The sequence below is a fragment of the Lagopus muta genome, chromosome 1 (assembly GCF_023343835.1).
Source record: "Lagopus muta isolate bLagMut1 chromosome 1, bLagMut1 primary, whole genome shotgun sequence".
Lineage (NCBI taxonomy): Eukaryota > Metazoa > Chordata > Aves > Galliformes > Phasianidae > Lagopus > Lagopus muta.
The window spans coordinates 164,405,202-164,421,826 of NC_064433.1; the positions used below are offsets into that span (position 1 = coordinate 164,405,202).

The following is a 16,625-nucleotide window of genomic DNA, read 5'->3' on the forward strand; positions in this document are numbered from 1 at the left end:
CAACACGTAAGACTCAGCATCCCCTGATGTTCTAAACTTCACTCACTGTAGTTTCTTCAATGGGAAAAAGAAGTCTGTGGCATTGAAGTTATTGCATCACAAAATTCTTCTTGGTGAAATTTTGACAGAGTGAGGTGTTATGGTTTTGGCTTTTTTTTTCTTGCTGTTTCTTAAAGCAAGTGTTTGGTGTTTCAATTTCAAGTTGTGTCCTTTAAATCCATCCACTGTTCACCAAAGTCATGCTTTGTAACTAGCATCAAGGTTTCTGGGGAAGACAGCGGTGAAAAAGAAATCTTGGGGCCTACAGCTTGAACAAAGTCAGAAACCAATTTATTTTCATGTCCTGGGTAATTTGGAGCAAACAGTGCTCTCCCTAAGGAGTGCTGAAATTCATTTTGAAAAATAACTGGTGTGTTGAATTCAGGACTGAAGTGCCATCTGACTCGACTGTGAAATATGGTAACAGTCATCATCTCACTTAATCTTCTGGCTTCTTCCTTTGTGTTTGCTGAACTTGGTCCCCCAGCAACATGACTTGGTAAAGTAAGATGCTTCTGGCCTTGCCTACATTAGTTTTGAGGGGGGGGGGGGTGGTACTTTCCTGCAGTACTCCTTACAAATAAAGATAAACATTTTGTTCTTCTGTCTTTAAAAGCATAATCTGACCTTTCTTAAAGTTCCTTTTCCTTTATTTTCTGTTTTACAAGTGTTATGTCACTTAGGGATATTGTAAGTGATCTCTTAGCATTTTTTTGGAGGGTGTTAAAAAAATAAAAAAATAATCCTGAGCTCTTGCCTTCTGTAGTTAATGTATTCCTTCTTTTTCTTTGGCCTAATAGCAGATATAGACTTCATTAGAGGGGATATGGTTGGACTAGATGATCTTGTAGGTCCTTTCCAACCTTGTAATTCTGTGATTCTACAATTAATATCCACCATAGGATGTACAGTGGTATTTAAAGAAAAACACACTTTTAAGAAATATACTTTAAGCTGCTACTCCACATCTTGTGGAAGCTACTGTTTTGCCTTCTTTTGCCCCTTCCAATTTGTCTATTTGGGGACAGAAGTGTCAAGATTTTCCATGCTCTTTTTTGGATAAAACTCAAGTCCTAAAATTAGTAATTGAACACACATTTAAGATTGAGTTTATTTGTGATGTGCGTGCTTGTAGAATATTTTATGTAACTAAATATCAGTGTTTATTCACCAGAATTACTTTTCCTTTCTTGCTACAAACAAATTGAAGCTGAGGGGAATGTTAAGGTAAATAAATAGATCCTAATGAAAATCAGGAGCTACTAAACTTAAAACAGCCTATCTTTTTCAATTACTTTTTCTTTATTACTTTTTTTATTTTTCAGTGAACAGCTAAATCATTTCCAGCAAATTGTTCCTAGTGAGCAAGAGTGTGTTAGGGTAGCTTCTAATAGATTACATGCATTTCATATTTCTATCTGCCCTCACACACAGAGGAAATGATGTTCAATGGCTTCAGCAGGCTTTAAATCAGACCCTTATGGCTGGATTCTTTTCACTTGCACGTTAGTCCATAGGAAGGGAGAAACCCAGCTGAAGAAGTTGATTCAGCCCATCAGAGATTTACATTGCCTGCCCCATCAGCCACATAGGAGTCTACTGGGGCTTGTGCTCTACCTGTGCCTACAATTTGGTGGGATCAGTGTATGCTGAGTCCTTACTGATGTTTTTGAGTGCTCTGCTGAACGTTTTATCCACCTTGCTTTGCTTCTGCCTCGATGGATTGTTTATCTTCTCTCTGCACATCCTGAGGAGTGTAGCTGCACAACATATTGCCTCTTGGGAGCACTATTAGGATGAATCAGCATCCCCTATTATTGCATGAGAACAAATGGGGCAATGACCAGTTTTGCCCAGAGCTGCAATTCCTCACATGTCTTGGTTTGTAGGGATGGCAGATGAATTGCTAATATTTCAAGTGCCTTTAGGAAAGTATTTTCACTGTTCACTAAACAAGACTGAGACTGAATGAGACTAAATAATGGTCTCCAGTGTGCAAGCATGGAGTCTTAGGCAAGTGCAATGTTAGTGGTATACTTATGTTCTAGTAGGCATAAGAAATTGGATTTTTTTAACTAAATAATGTTTCTTGAACCGGTTTATTCAAATAATGAAATTCTTTGGGCCAAGAAAGGCAATTATGAAACACCTTAGAATCACAAAATGGCTTGGGTTGGAACGAACCTTAAAGACCATGCAGTTGCAACCCTCTGGCAGGGCCTCCACCCACCAGCTCAGACTGCCCAGGGACCCATCTAACCTGCCCTTGAATGCCTTCAGAGTTGGGGCAACCACAGGTTCTCTGGGCAGCCTGAACCAGTGCCTCATCATTCTTTGACCAAGTAATTTCTTCCTAAATAGGTCTCGACAGGCTAATTGTTGAGGGACATGGTTTAGTAGGAGCTATTGGGAATAGGTGAACGGTTGGACTGGGTGATCTTTTAGGTCTTTTCCAACCTTAGTGATTCTATGATTCTATGATTCTATGATTCTATAATTTTTGGACTAGGTATCTACATTTGTCCTGCTTTTTATGGTGAGGAACTTTTAAAGTACATCAACAAGAAAAAAATCTATAGATGTTGACCATGATGCCTTTCAATGGCTGAGCCACATGATTTATGATTTAATGATTCATGATTTAAATGCCCTTTGTAATTATAAATCCAACTTAGTTTCTCATAAAATGTGCAGACATTCTGTGGCTGCATCTGTATTAAGTTCATCCAAATTAATGTTTAAAACATTTAATTATGCTCCTCTGTGATAAATATGATAGCAAATACTAGTTTCAGGGTAGAATTTCTAGCTTTGAGGTATTACATTGTACAGTAGCCTTTATGCATTTGTTTTAAGCAACTTCTAGTTCATATAAGAATTTTACACAGAACCATGGATGCGCAATTTCTTACTTCTATCTTATTTCTTTCTTATATTCTGAAAAGTGAAAATTCTGATTGGATTAAACTTTTATCAAATTGTGTCTAGCAGTAACAGAGGAAATAATTTCACTATTTTTTTGGAAGGTGCCCTCTAGGAATATGGTAATTAATGCACCAGATAATACTTGAATTAGGGCTTCAGCTTGCCGTATCTTCAAATTGGGATTCAGTGATGGGTTTAGAGACCCTCAAATCTATGTGACAACAGTAAGATTAACAACCATTTAAAGAAGATTCCAGTATTTGCTCAATTAAATAAAGATTCCACTGATAATTAACTAAATCTCCAGTAGCTGTGATAGGAGCTTTGTCATCCAGGCAACTGAAAATGGAGACTCTGACTTCCAGCTTTCTGAATCAAATCCGTTGACTGAATATGCAGCTTCAGAGAATGGTCATCTTGAGGGAATGGAAGCTACAGTAGACAGATTGGCTGCCCTGGAAAGCCTATTGCAGTTCCTAGTAATCAGAAACTGGCTGGAAATGAAGATTTGTATTCCAGCCAATTACTTTGATTACGGTGATTCTGGGTATGCTTGCAGAAATGTCCGATATCTTTTTTCTTTTTCTTTCTGCTGTTTTCTTTGTTTTAGTAATGCTAAAGACCATATGGGAGTCTAATTTTCCATTCTGTGAAAAAATATTTCCTCAGGTAGAAACCTGGGCTTTAAGTATTCTCACCTAATGCTGTGCAAAGCCAATGGAAGCACATAAATACTTCTTTGTTTTATTCTTTTTGTTGCCTCTTTTGGGGATTTGCCTGTTTTCCGAGATAAATAATCTTTATAAATATTCTTTTGTACTCTTACATTCTTGCTCTTCTTCTGGCTCTCTTTCTGTAGTGTCATTTTGTAAATGAAGTGACCAGATTGACACTAAGGGTTCCAAGTGAATACAGGTCATAAACATTTGAGGTTGATAATGTGTTCTAAATTATACTCCCTTGCATTCCTGTTGGATTCCACATTCTGCCTGTTTGCTGCAGCAGCCACACATTATGCATTTTTTGTCCAGTGGGGACAACACCAAGGTCCTTTTTTTCTGTTAATTTGATGCTCTCTGCAATTCAGATATACTTACTGGTTCTCTGTATTTCTCTTGTTTTTTTAAGAAGTTTCTCTATCAATTAGTGCTATTGTGTTCTTTGTATCTGTTGTAGTTTCCATGGAAATAAATAGGAGTCATTACTTTCAGAGCTATCTACATAGATTAGAGAGACCAAATAATCCATTGCAGCAACTCCATTGGCTGAAGTTAATCATATTTTCCTCTAGAATTCTGACTACCCTATCTATATTTTTGACTGATCCTTCATCTTGACCATAGGTGTAAAGTTTACCAGTGTGTAAATTGCGTGGAACAAACTCAAAGTATAAACCAGTTCTACTCATCTTGGAATCTTCCTGTACACTTGCTGGTTTCAATGGGAGATTGCCCAGTTGTACTAGAAACTCAACCACTTTATTCATGACATTCAGCAGAATTTAAAGTTGAATATTATAACAGGGGTCTGAAGGCATATTGCTTTTTAGCAGTTTATTTCAGTGCTGCTTCTTCTGTCATCAGTCAGCTCTGTGCCCATTGTCGAGATTAGCTGCTTCTAATTGATTTTAGAAAATTAAATTTTAATATTAACTATGGGCTTTTAAAACAATGTGTTGCCAGACCTTTGCAATATGTTGAGTAGATGGTGTGAAAATTTCTTAGAGACTTGGACAGGTTTTGCTTCCTGTCTTATCACCCATACTGAGTTCCAAATGAGGCTTTTTTTCAGAGATGGGAAGCTTCAGGGAACTCTTTGGGGAACAGGAGAAAGGCTTAACTTTCCCTAAGTTGTATCAAGGGGAAATGCGAAGAGCATTTTCTCAAAGGAGTTTCAAACCTTTCACCTTGTCTCTAGGTTTGGGCACGGTAGATTTCTGTCTTTTTGAATAACAGAGAAATAAGAGATAAACAGAGAAAGTCTCCGAGTTGGGCATAATTATCCTTGTTTCTTTTCCTATTTGGATAACATAGCACCATTTTGATTTTATTGTTGGAGATCGTTGCAAGTGATTAGCCCAAGGTTTAGGGTCATGGAATCATAGAATCTTAGAATAGTTTGGGTTGGAAGCTTTATTTATTTATAAAGTGCAGAAGTGCTTATGGATGACAGTGGAGTTATGTCTCTGATGCTGTCCTTATTGCTTACAAAACTCAATTTGCTGCAGCTCAGTCTCAATGAACATTAGATTGTTTCTTTGATAATAGCCTCAAGCCTCTTTCAGACAGTATTATACCTCAGTAACTTTTTTAGGCTTTTTCTTCTGTCCAATGACCTAAAGGGTGTGTTGACCTTTTCTGTTCTTTCTACTGCTTCTCTTTTTCTTTTCTTTTGTTGTTGTTGTTGTTATTGTAGTTGTTATTTTTGTGTAGTTAAGTGAAATCAACTCACAACTCGAATCATGAAGTGGTTCATATTGTAAGCAGCCTTTAAAGATTATCCAGTCCAGCTCCCCTGATGTGGGCAGAGACATCTTTCAATAGATCAATTCGATTAAAATTGCATCCAACATGACTTTGGACACTTCCAGTGATGGGACATGTTGTCCTTCCGGTTGACTTCCCTCAGTTGCTGTCATTGTCAGTTTGCTTCCTTTTCTGGATCTGGCTGGAGAGTTTCCATAGTAATGAGATTTAAGGTTACTGCTCTCAGTGCTTTTAAGATGTGAAGAATTGAATCAATTCTGTATTGCTGCCTTGTTCTTAGCTAGATGGTTAACCTTTGAACTTCTCTCTGTAGGAATACTCTGGAGTACATCTATCTGAAATTTTATTTCTTTGTGAAAAACGTGTTTGGTAAGAATGAATCTGTGTTTGAAACATGTTTCTGCTTCTTGATAAACTTACCTAAACCACAGATTTCAAATAGTTTACACGTTAACCTTAGTAAATTCAGTCTTGTATGAATACTCCTTGGACTGCCTCAACTCAGAACCCCAGCACGGATGAGGCTGGCAGGGCTCTCTGGGTTCCTCTGTTCCATCCCCTGCCCCAGCAGGGGCACCCAGAGCAGCCCAGGACCATGTCCAGGTGGCTCTGGGAGATCCCCAAGGAGGAGATGCCATACTTCTGGGCAGCCTGTGTCAGTGCTTTTCCTAATGCTGGGAACCATTGAAAAGAGCCTGGCTTCATCCTCATTGTATCCTCCCATGTCAGTTGCATAATAATTTAAAATAAATAGTAATAGTTGCATAACAGTTTCCTGGGTTTGGGCAAACTTACGTTTCCTTTGAGTTCAAGTTCAGTTACAACGTCTTAACAGCACACACTGGTGATGGGAGCTCAAACACTTTTGAAGGTGCCTTTACTTAAAGTGCTTTTGCTTAAGCTGAATCCCCCTCCCAGCAACACTGCATTTTAAATGCTGCACTTGGTGTCATCAGAAGGGAAAGTGCACAGCACGGCTTCAAGACATGGATGGCACATGCAGACATTCGCCTATTGTGCCCCATTTGCAGTTTAGAGCAAGGTAAACAGAAGTCCTGCAGTAACATCCCTAAATATCTCAGATCCTCTTGATATCTCAGGGACGGGCAGAACGGCTGGAAACAGTTCAGGTTCCTGTGCTGTTGGCCTTCCCCATGTGACTCAGCCTTGAGTGGACTGCTATTTGGGTGGATTCAGCTTTTCCCCAGTTGTGAGCTATCTGCTGTTCTGTATAGATACTGATTAGCCTCTAAATGACAGAAGGCTTTTTGATGCTCCCAGCCTAAGCAATATTCAAACCACAGAAACAGAGGGAAAGTGCTTTTTATTCCATTTTGTTCAATTTTCTAGTCCATTTTTTTTTTTCTGTATTCAGGCAGCTTAGAAACAAAACAAATACTGATATAGCAAATTAATTATGCTGTAGGAAAAAAAAAAAAGGAGAGACAAAAGCAATTAGTGTGCAGTTGCAATGCACTTAGATTCTTTCCTCCACTTAGCATTTGCTAATTTTCTCCCAGCCTCTGACAGTGACAAGAAGTAATGAAGCTGAGAGCTCTTTGGAAAGCTTTGGGTGTGACTTTCAAGTTTTAAACTCCTTATTTGTGAATGATGCACTGTCTCCCTTTCCCTGGAGTGTCTGGAAACGTTGAAGCTTTATATTTCATTATGAAAAAGCAATAAAGCATTTCAGCTATGAAGCTAAAATCCATAGATAAATCACTTGGGGTTGAACTATTACAATAAAGCTGAACAATTTTCAGAAGAGAAAAAATGGGGTCATTAAAATGTGAACATTGTGGTCTGTGTTGTATATTTTGGTTCTGGTTGTGTTTACCTGGAGCTGGTTTTCCACAATTTTGATTTTAAGCAGAAGTTTTTCTTAAGTAGGTCAGGGAAATGCAAGTTTCATTTTCTTCCTTTAGTTTTCTAAGAGTTTTATTGTCATTATTACTATTATTGTTTTTGAAACACAACAAAATGACCAAATAAACTGAAGATTCCTTTTATTTCCTTCTCTGAACTCATAGTGTGACACCAGTGTAACGGGTGTGTCTGGAGAGCAAGCAGTGCTCCAGGAATTAGCAAAAGAGGATTGCCAGCTTTCATTCTTCCTGCAGTTTTGCGCTTCACTGTTCTGTTTTATCTTTCTCTCTTTGCTTTAGAATTAAGTAAAACACCTGAAGAAACCTTAAAAATTATCCTTTGGTGCAGTTCCTGTATACAAAACAGTTTCATAAACAGTGCTGTTGGTGTAAACTGAATAAATTTCCTGCTTCTCCTGAGCAAATATCCTTAACTTTAAACAGCTGGATTATGTTTAAACAGGAATCTGGTATTACAGAAGAAGAAAATAGCTGCTCTTCTATTTTATGTAACTTTGCACCTAATGCCATTGAATGCATAACTCAGTGTTTTCCTTTAAGCACTGAAGCCGTCTCATCTGCTGTTGTGTAATGAGCTTGTGAAGCAGGCACTAAGAGCACAGCATGCTGACATACAAATCAAAACTTTATATATGAAATTTAAAGAAATGTGCAGACCTTGGATTATATAGAGTGGTTCCCAGTCTACAGCTTTATTGTTCTATGTTGCAGCTGGAGTTCTTGATATACCTGGATTCTGTTTTCACAGAATCACTGAATGGCTGAGCTTGGAAGAGAGCTCTGAAGGCCATCTGGTCCAACCCCCTTTCTTCAGCAGAGCCTTGCAGAGCTGACTGTTGAGGACTGTATCCAGATGGCTTTTTAATGTCTCCAAGAAGGGAAACTACACAACATCTCTGGGCAACCTGTGCCAATTCTTGTCAATTCTAGTCAAAAACACAGTTTGCTGATGTTTGGATGGATCCTTCTCTGCTCCAGTTTGTGCCCATTGTCTCATATCCTGATACTGGGCACCACTGAACAAAGCCTGGCTCTGTCATCTTAGCACCTTCCTTCAGGTCTTGATGGACATTGATGAGATTCCTCTGAGTCTCTTCTTCTCCAGCTGAGCAGCTCCAGCTCTCTTGGCCTCTCTTGCAGGAGAGGTGCTCCAGGCCCTTCATCATCTCCATGGTCCTCTGTTGGACTCCTTCCAGCATGTTCAAGTCTCTCTTGTACTGGGAGTAGAGAGGAAGGATCATCTCTTTTGACCTCCTGGTGATACTCTACCTAATGCAGCCCAGCATTGTGCTGGATGCTTTGCTGTAAGGGCATGTTGCTGAATCATGGTTCTTTTCTGCAAAGCTGTTTTCCAGCTGGGCAGTCCCCAACATATACTGATGCCGAAAGTTATTTAACCTCAGATGCAGGTTTTTGCACTCCTAGTCTGTGTGGTTCCCCATCAGTCCATTTCTGTCATTTGTCACAGTCCCTCTGGATGTCAGCCTTCTGGTGCATTGGCCACTACTCTCAGTTTTCTGTCATCTACAAACTTGCTGAGGGTATACTATGCTCTATCATCTAGATCATTAATTAAGATGTTAAACAGGACAGAACCCAGTACTTACCCCCTGTGGTGCATTGCTAGTTATTGGCCTCTAGCTAAACTCTGCGACACAGACAGAGACATTCATCCTGTTTACAGTCAGCTTCACTGTGTGTTTATCCAGCCCATACTTACAATCCTAACTTCATCAACTTCCATACGAGCAGCTTATGGGATAGTGCCTAAAGCCTTACTGAGGTCAAGTTGGAGAAATACCAAATCATCTTTCTCCTCATCCACCAAGACAATCATTTCATCATAGAAGGTTGTCAGGTTTGTCAAGCATGACTTCCTTTTGGTGAATGCATATTTGCTAGTCTTTGTCACCTGCTTCTCCTTCACCTGCCTGGATGGTTTTTTTTTGCGGGGGGATGTGCTCCTATTCATTTTTGCTGGGGATGTGGTCAAGCAAAGCCACCTAAATTACTTGGGCTAGATTATTCTGCAAAATGAAGCTGGTGAGGCTATCCGTGTTTTTCCTGCCTTTTGGTTATGGTGTGGGAGATGCTGCATGGCATCTTTTCTTTCCCCTCCTAGGATTTCTGACTGTGGGGTCTGAAACCACACATTGTTTCATTACTTGTGAGATTGGGAACAATTAAAATAGGAGAAGACCAGCAAAAAGAGGGAAGCAACTTTTTTTAGTGGAATAGACAGATAATTGAGCTGATTACAAGTTCTGTATTGTACTTAAGCAAATATAATAGCCATTCATTACTCACCTTGCTTTTAAATGCTCAGCTCTTTCTGTTTGGTAATTTGTACTTTTGCCTGGCTTGGCTCATCTCATAAAATAATACTGACAATTCGCTGTGAAGTACCTTCTACACATTTGGTATGTAGCACTGTATCATTAATTTAGTATCCTTAACCCAAAGGAATTGAAAGTTGGGCAGAAAGCTGCCCAACTGTTATCATTGGGATGTTTGCAGACAAGCTGTTGTAGATTGACATGCATCAATAACCCTAGCAGCCTACCCCTAGCACCTAAGACAGAGACGCATTTATTCATCCTACAAGGCCCATGTGAATGTGACATGGTCCTTATTTCTATGAGGACAGGGAAATCATAATCATAGAATCATAGAATGGCCTGGGTTGAAAAGGACCACAATGATCATCTAGTTTCAACCCCCCTGCTGTGTGCAGGGTCGCCAACCACCAGAGCAGGCTGCCCAGAGCCACATCCAGCCTGGCCTTGAATGCCTCCAGGGATAGAGAACGAAGATGATCAGGGGACTGGAGCACCTCACCTATGAAGACAGGATGAGAAAGCTGGGCTTGTTCAGCCTGGAGAAAAGAAGGCTGTGGGGTGACCTCACTGCAGCATTTCAATACCGAAAGGGACCCTACAGATAGGAGGGAAATCAACTCTTTGAAAGGGTTAACAACTGCAGAACAAGGGGAAATGGTTTTAAGTTGAGGGAAGGGAGATTTAGGTTGGATGTCAGGGGGCAATTCTTTAGAGAGAGTGGTGAGGTGCTGGAACAGGCTGCCTAGAGAGGTTGTGGATGCCCCGTTCATCCCTGGAGGTGTTCAAGGCCAGATTGGATGGGACTCTGGGCAGCCTGGTCTAGTATTAAATGGGGAGGCTGGTGGCCCTGCATGTGGCAGGGGGGTTGGAGACTCATAATACTTGAGGTTCCTTCCAACCCTGGCCATTCTGTGATTCCTGTGATTCTGTGATATGGGGCATCCACAACCTCCTTGGGCAACCTGTTCCAGTGCATCACCACCCTCTGTATGAAAAGCTTCCTCCTAATATCTAACCTAAACCTCCCCTGTCTTAATTTAAAACCATTCCCCCTCATCCTATCACTATGCATCCTCACAAACAGTCATACCCCCTCCTGTTTATCTGCTCCCTTCAAGTACTGGAAGGTCACAATGAGGTCTCCCTGGAGCCTTCTCTTCTCCAAGCTAAACAAGGTCAGCTCCTCACAGGAGAAATGGAGGGGCAGACAGTGAGCAGGAAGGAATCATTGTCCTGACACAGTGGTATTTCCCAGAACTCACTCCCCAACAGTTTGTAGGACAGAGAAGTCACAAAGCAATCATTCTCTTATGTTCAGGCATTAGGTGCTGTCCTTGAGTGGAAAGGTGTGGGTGTGCCCTCTTGGTTAAATTGCCTTCTCTTCATTAGTTCCAGAAATATATTTTTATTATATCTGTTCGAAGAAGAGCAAAACTATTCCCCCACCTGCTTCTTGTTCTAAGTGATGTTTCTACATTACCAAGCCCATTCAAGACCTGTTATAGAAAGTGCTATTAGTCTAATGCTTGATAATAGTTCAGAGCAGCACAAGGTGCTGTAATGCAAATATCATGTTGCAGGAAGGAGGGTACTTTGCAATTGCTGCCGAGATGCGGACCATTATTTTCTTGATTAGGAAATGTAATGTGTGCATTTTCTTTGAATTGCTGTTTTGGCTTGGTTTTTGGATAGCAGATTACAGTGTTGTTCAGCACTTGTGAAATACTAGTTTTCCCAAATAATTAATGCACTTTTTAAAGGTGAATTTGTGACTTCAGGGACATTCACACATGCACAAATAAAATGTAAGGACTTGTTTTTTAAAAATATAGTTATAATGAGAAGGGAAGCAGAGGAGGTGATTTCCAGAAGATCCACAAGAGTTGCCGTTTTACTGCGCTGTTGACAGCAGTGGTTTTGTAATATGGCACTCCTGTTTTCTTTTTGAAAACATAGAAGTATTCCAGACAGTGCTCCATATCAGTATTAATTGATGTATCTATCAGTAAGTACTGTAGTCCTTATTCTAAGAATACTTACTTAGAACACCCTTACGTTAATTTATATTTGACTGATCTTTCTTTGACTTGATGGTAAGATGAAGAGTTATTGTTTGGAAGAGAAATTAAGTATCTTAACTCGTGCATGTGCAAGGGAGATGTTTATAGCAGTCTCTTTGTTCTGTGTGGCAGTAATGAATTCAAAGCTGTGTTGCCTGCCTAAATTAGCCCGCTCTTTGTAGTGTATAGGACTTTCATATAAAAGCACCTGCAACTGTAGCCGCCAGACTGTGGGACCTGTGTATTCTGAAATACTGCTGATATGAAAAATTTTAAAGTTTTGGAAATGTGCTCTGTCTGAACTCTGGTTCTATATGATTTCATTTTGCAGGTCTTAAATCATAGAATCATAGAATGGCCTGGAATATAATCATAGAAAGGGACCTTAAAGATCATCTAATTTCAATCCCCTGCTATGTGCAGGGTCGCCAATCACCAGACCAGGCTGCCCAGAGCCACATCCAGCCTGGCCTTGAATGCCTCCAGGGATGGGGCATCCACAACCTCCTTGGGCAACCTGTTCCAGTGCATCACCACCCTCTGGGTGAAAAACTTTCTCCTAATATCTAACCTAAACCTCCCCTGTCTCAGTTTAAAACCATTCCCCCTTGTCCTATCACTGTCCACCCTCATAAACAGTCATTCCCCAAATATAAGCCCATGGGGTTGAAGGCATATAAGAGTGTTATTGGTGAAGTTATCCCTCTTGAGAGCAAAAAGTTATTTCAAATCTGCAGTGAATTTAATGGTAACTTTATTTCTTTTTGAGTGTTGAGCTTTTTCCCTATAAGTGGTCTTTGAAGTAAAAGTTGCAGTAGTGGTGCAAAACTTGTCATTTTCATCAATACAATTTCTAGTTGTGTATATATATGTATGAGCATGCATGCTTTTTTTAGAATCCAAATTATCTTTGTTTCATTATGTCAGAAAATCCGAATTTATGGCAAGTCCTGTATGGTTACAGTCTGAGAAATGTCCTCTTCATCTGCCCTTTATTCCCAGTGAAAAAAACCCTTATTTTTCTGAACAGAACAGTAATGTTGTCACAACAGTGGGCCATTTTTCTTTCTATACAGACATTCTTTATTCCTTCTGATATTTTGGGATTTGTATTGTTTCCCTTTGGCTTTTCAGACTGTACACCCTCTTTCTTTCCCTATACCTTCTGCATTAAACGTGTTTTTTATTCCCACTACTTCAATTTCATTACTTTACGATATACTGAAGAATCTGGCTTTGGTAATTTTCTCTCCCCAAACCAGGAATGACTTCTTCCTGGCTACCTGACAAGGGTGAAAATTTTCAAAGCAACTTAATCTTCTAAATTAAATCTGCTTATTTTAAAGCCTTTTGTCTGTCTTCATTCTTCTTGATTTGTCTGCTGCTTTGTCAGCATGTGAACCATTAGCACTGTACTTCCCCCAAGATTTAAGAATTTGTTTTTTATTATTTTGTTCCTCCTGTGATCTTCCAGTGGTTTCTGTGGTACTTCCTTTGCCATTGTATTATACAAATTCTTCTTTTCTCTGATTATATAATATATATATATATAAAATATTAAAAATATTATAGGAATGATCTATAAATAATAATATTTGGGGCAGTGAATATTAATCATGAAAAAAGTGGTATATGTAATAGAAGAAAGGATACAAGATAACAAGTATGAATACGGCTGCATGCAATAAAATGAGATTACCAAGTTTACATGGTCACAAATTAACTTTAAAAACAATTATAACCATTTTAATTTTGATTATGCCTGCATGCAGGTTTAACTGTCTTTAATTCTGTGGAATAAATGCACTCCAAACATCCTACTGAGGTTAATTTATCATAGTGTTCCATGAGCATTTATAAGAATGTCTTCTGTATAAATGCAAGTAAGATGATCTATGAAATCATTCTGAGTTTAGGACAAGTAAGATACTGAGTCATTGTAAAGCACATAAAACTACTGAATCAGAGTGCTATAACAGCAGTAGCAGTTGTTCATGAAAGGAAAGAAGCAGGACATATACAGTAATTCTTCCTCTTTCATAACTTCATAACACTTAGTAATTTTTGGACTTTATAGACTTCCTAAGTTGAAGGACTGGAGATGTTGTGTTTTACAGTACATGACACATCTGTTCTTAATGAAATTGTTAGATACCTTTTTAGACATTAATACCTCAATCTCTTACACAGCCTTTGGAAATACTTTCCAAGTCTTAGCGACGAGTTACAAAAAAAACCCAATGACCACTTTTTGCTTGATAATCATTTCCTTAGTTCCTTGAGTTCTCATACTACGTAAATTATGAGAGCTGCTCTGAACGTAATGCCTCCTGTTTTATTATTGGCCCATGACAACAGAGGCAGATGTTGGTGGTATGGTAATAGAAGCTGAACCTTCCCACCAGTATCTTGTTCCATTCTGTTGCTGTGTGACAGATGGCAGCAGAGGGGCAGTCTGACAGAATGGTGTCTGATGTGGAAGTACGTATGAAACAAAGGTAGTGTCTATGAATTCCTCCATGTGAAAAAAACATGACACACACTGACATTTATCGACCCTCAGTCAACATTTATGGAAACTGAACAGTGGATGTGAGCAGAGTGAGGTGGTGGGTGGTGCATTTCAGCAGTGGCAACAGCAACAGTGGTCATCTCCACTGGTGCAGATTGTTACGAGCACGGCATTTAGGCTCTTGTTCATTGCTGGAGAGAATGCATAGCTTCTGGTGGTAACTGTGATGAAAAACTGTTTTGTAAATGAGAATTTGCTCTATCAAAGTGTTCTTGAGCTCTTTGTTGTAGTTTCCAAAGAAGTAAGTAAGAGGCATTACTTTCAGAGCAACATTTGTACCTAATAAATAATGAGAGCATATTGTGGCTTCTCTCTCTCTCTCTGCCACCCAATCTTGCCAGTATTTTAGCATATAATGCATTTTGTCTTCTTTCATGTGTCATATTCTTTCTTGAAGTTTGTTGCTAGAAACATGTAAAGAGAATATATAGATTAATCATCATGCATATACGTACATATACGTACCTTCCAACTTTGTTTTTGTAGCACTGATCATTCATGTGACCATCAGTATATAATTTAACTCTTTGGATCTTGAAGTACTCAGAGTGGATAATTAATAAGAACTTGGGATGTAGGAATTTCTGTTGTTTGTATGCATTAATTAGTGATGTTTGGTGCCATAATTTTGTAGCCAGGACATTTGTGTGCCCACCAGACTCCTTTATAGTTGTTTCTGCAGGTGCTGTTGTCTTCTGTCATATTTACCAGCCCTCTGCTGATGCTTTGGATTACCAGAGGTTATCTTCGTAGGGGTAACCATCAGGGACAGGGAAGTGATTATCTTTCTCTACTCTGCCCTTGTGAGGCCCCATCTGGAGTACTGTGTCCAGGTCCTTGAGGTCCCTTCCAGTCCAGGCCATTCTATGATTCCGTGATGCTCTGATCTCAGCTGGCAGCAGATAATTCTTTGTGAGAAACTGAACTGAGGTCTTGATTTTGGGAGAGGAGAGTGAGGGAGTACCTAGGGGATTTCCACAATTGATACTGCTAAAGACAAGAGCAGCATAAATAGATGTTACTTGAAAATATCAAGATTTTCAGTAGTCTTCGGTAATCAATGCAGTTGTTGTTGCTTAATGGCATTCTGCAACACCTGGTTACACGGTTGAACTAGGAATGAGAACAGATTTGAAACACAGCATTTTGGGTGGGCTTTTTCCTTGCTTAATCTGTGTATAATGTCATGCTAGATAATAAGAAATAATCTGGTGGCTGAATTTGCGCAAATAAGATTTCTGAGTCTGCTGAAACCTGGAAATTCCTGAAGAATGCTGATTGTTGTTGGAGCCAGGGTTATATTATGATTTAATGGCTTTTCTGGGCTTCATTTGATGACCTGGCCTAGAAAAACATTTTGAAGTAATAAAGCGTCTGTTTGGCTCCAAACTAATGAGAGAAGCATTGCTCTTTGCATTAACTGTTCTTTAGGAAGAGTCACAGATAGCTACTAATAAACCTTATTAAAAAGCTTAAGCAAGATTGAACGAAATAGAAAACGGAGAAACTATTCCCTTCCATTTGAAGTATATACGTTTAAAAAAAAAAAAAAAGAGGAAAAGAAAGCAAACCCAAAGGGTTTTGCCTCTATTCCATGTGACTTGCAGCTTGCTGCACTTCAGTTGCATTGCCTCTGAGATACGTTAAGTGCAGCTCAGTTTAATGAAGAAGTGGATAGAACAAATCAAGGCTAGAGACTATTTGCAGCAGACACTGGGTAAGTAAATGCAGATGTAGGTGAGTGCTTGCTAATGTTGTGCAAATGTTATTATCCATAGCCTGTAGCATTTCAAGCAGCGCTGAGGGATGGCATTTTTTGGTGGTCCTTTCTTTGTTTTATTTAAGTAATCTGCAAGTGTGGGTTGTAGGTGCTATGCAGTGGGTTTAGGTGTGATAGAGATTACACTTAATTTTTTCAGACATCCTACAAAAAAAAAAAAAAAAAAAAAAGCCAACTACAAATAACTTCCCTCTAATTTCGTGTACCTGTTTTGTTTTAAATTCTTTGCTGTGAAAGTAACTGCTTAATCTATTTTTGTGCAATGCTGAAAATAATTTCAGTGGGAGTTTGCTGATGATAGTTTCTGATGCCTTGCTGGTATTTTAATTATTTTCCTACTGGTGAGGGAAAGGAAGAAACAGCTTCTGCTTTGAATAAACCTCCTAGATAGAGCATTTTCAGAATTCTAGTATCTAAAGCCAGACCACTGAAATCTCTTCAGCATCAACTTGCTCCAGGAATTTATTCGACTGCTCCAGTAGGATTGTAGGATTTGATTTCAGATGTTTGCATTTGTTCTCTGTGTCTCTCTATAGAG

The 16,625-nt window shown here is 39.2% G+C and overlaps 1 protein-coding gene across 1 annotated transcript in view; it reads left to right on the forward strand.

Moving 5' to 3' along the window:
• DGKH (diacylglycerol kinase eta) overlaps positions 1-16,625 on the forward strand; it is a 163,174-nt gene that overhangs the window by 82,900 nt on the left and 63,649 nt on the right.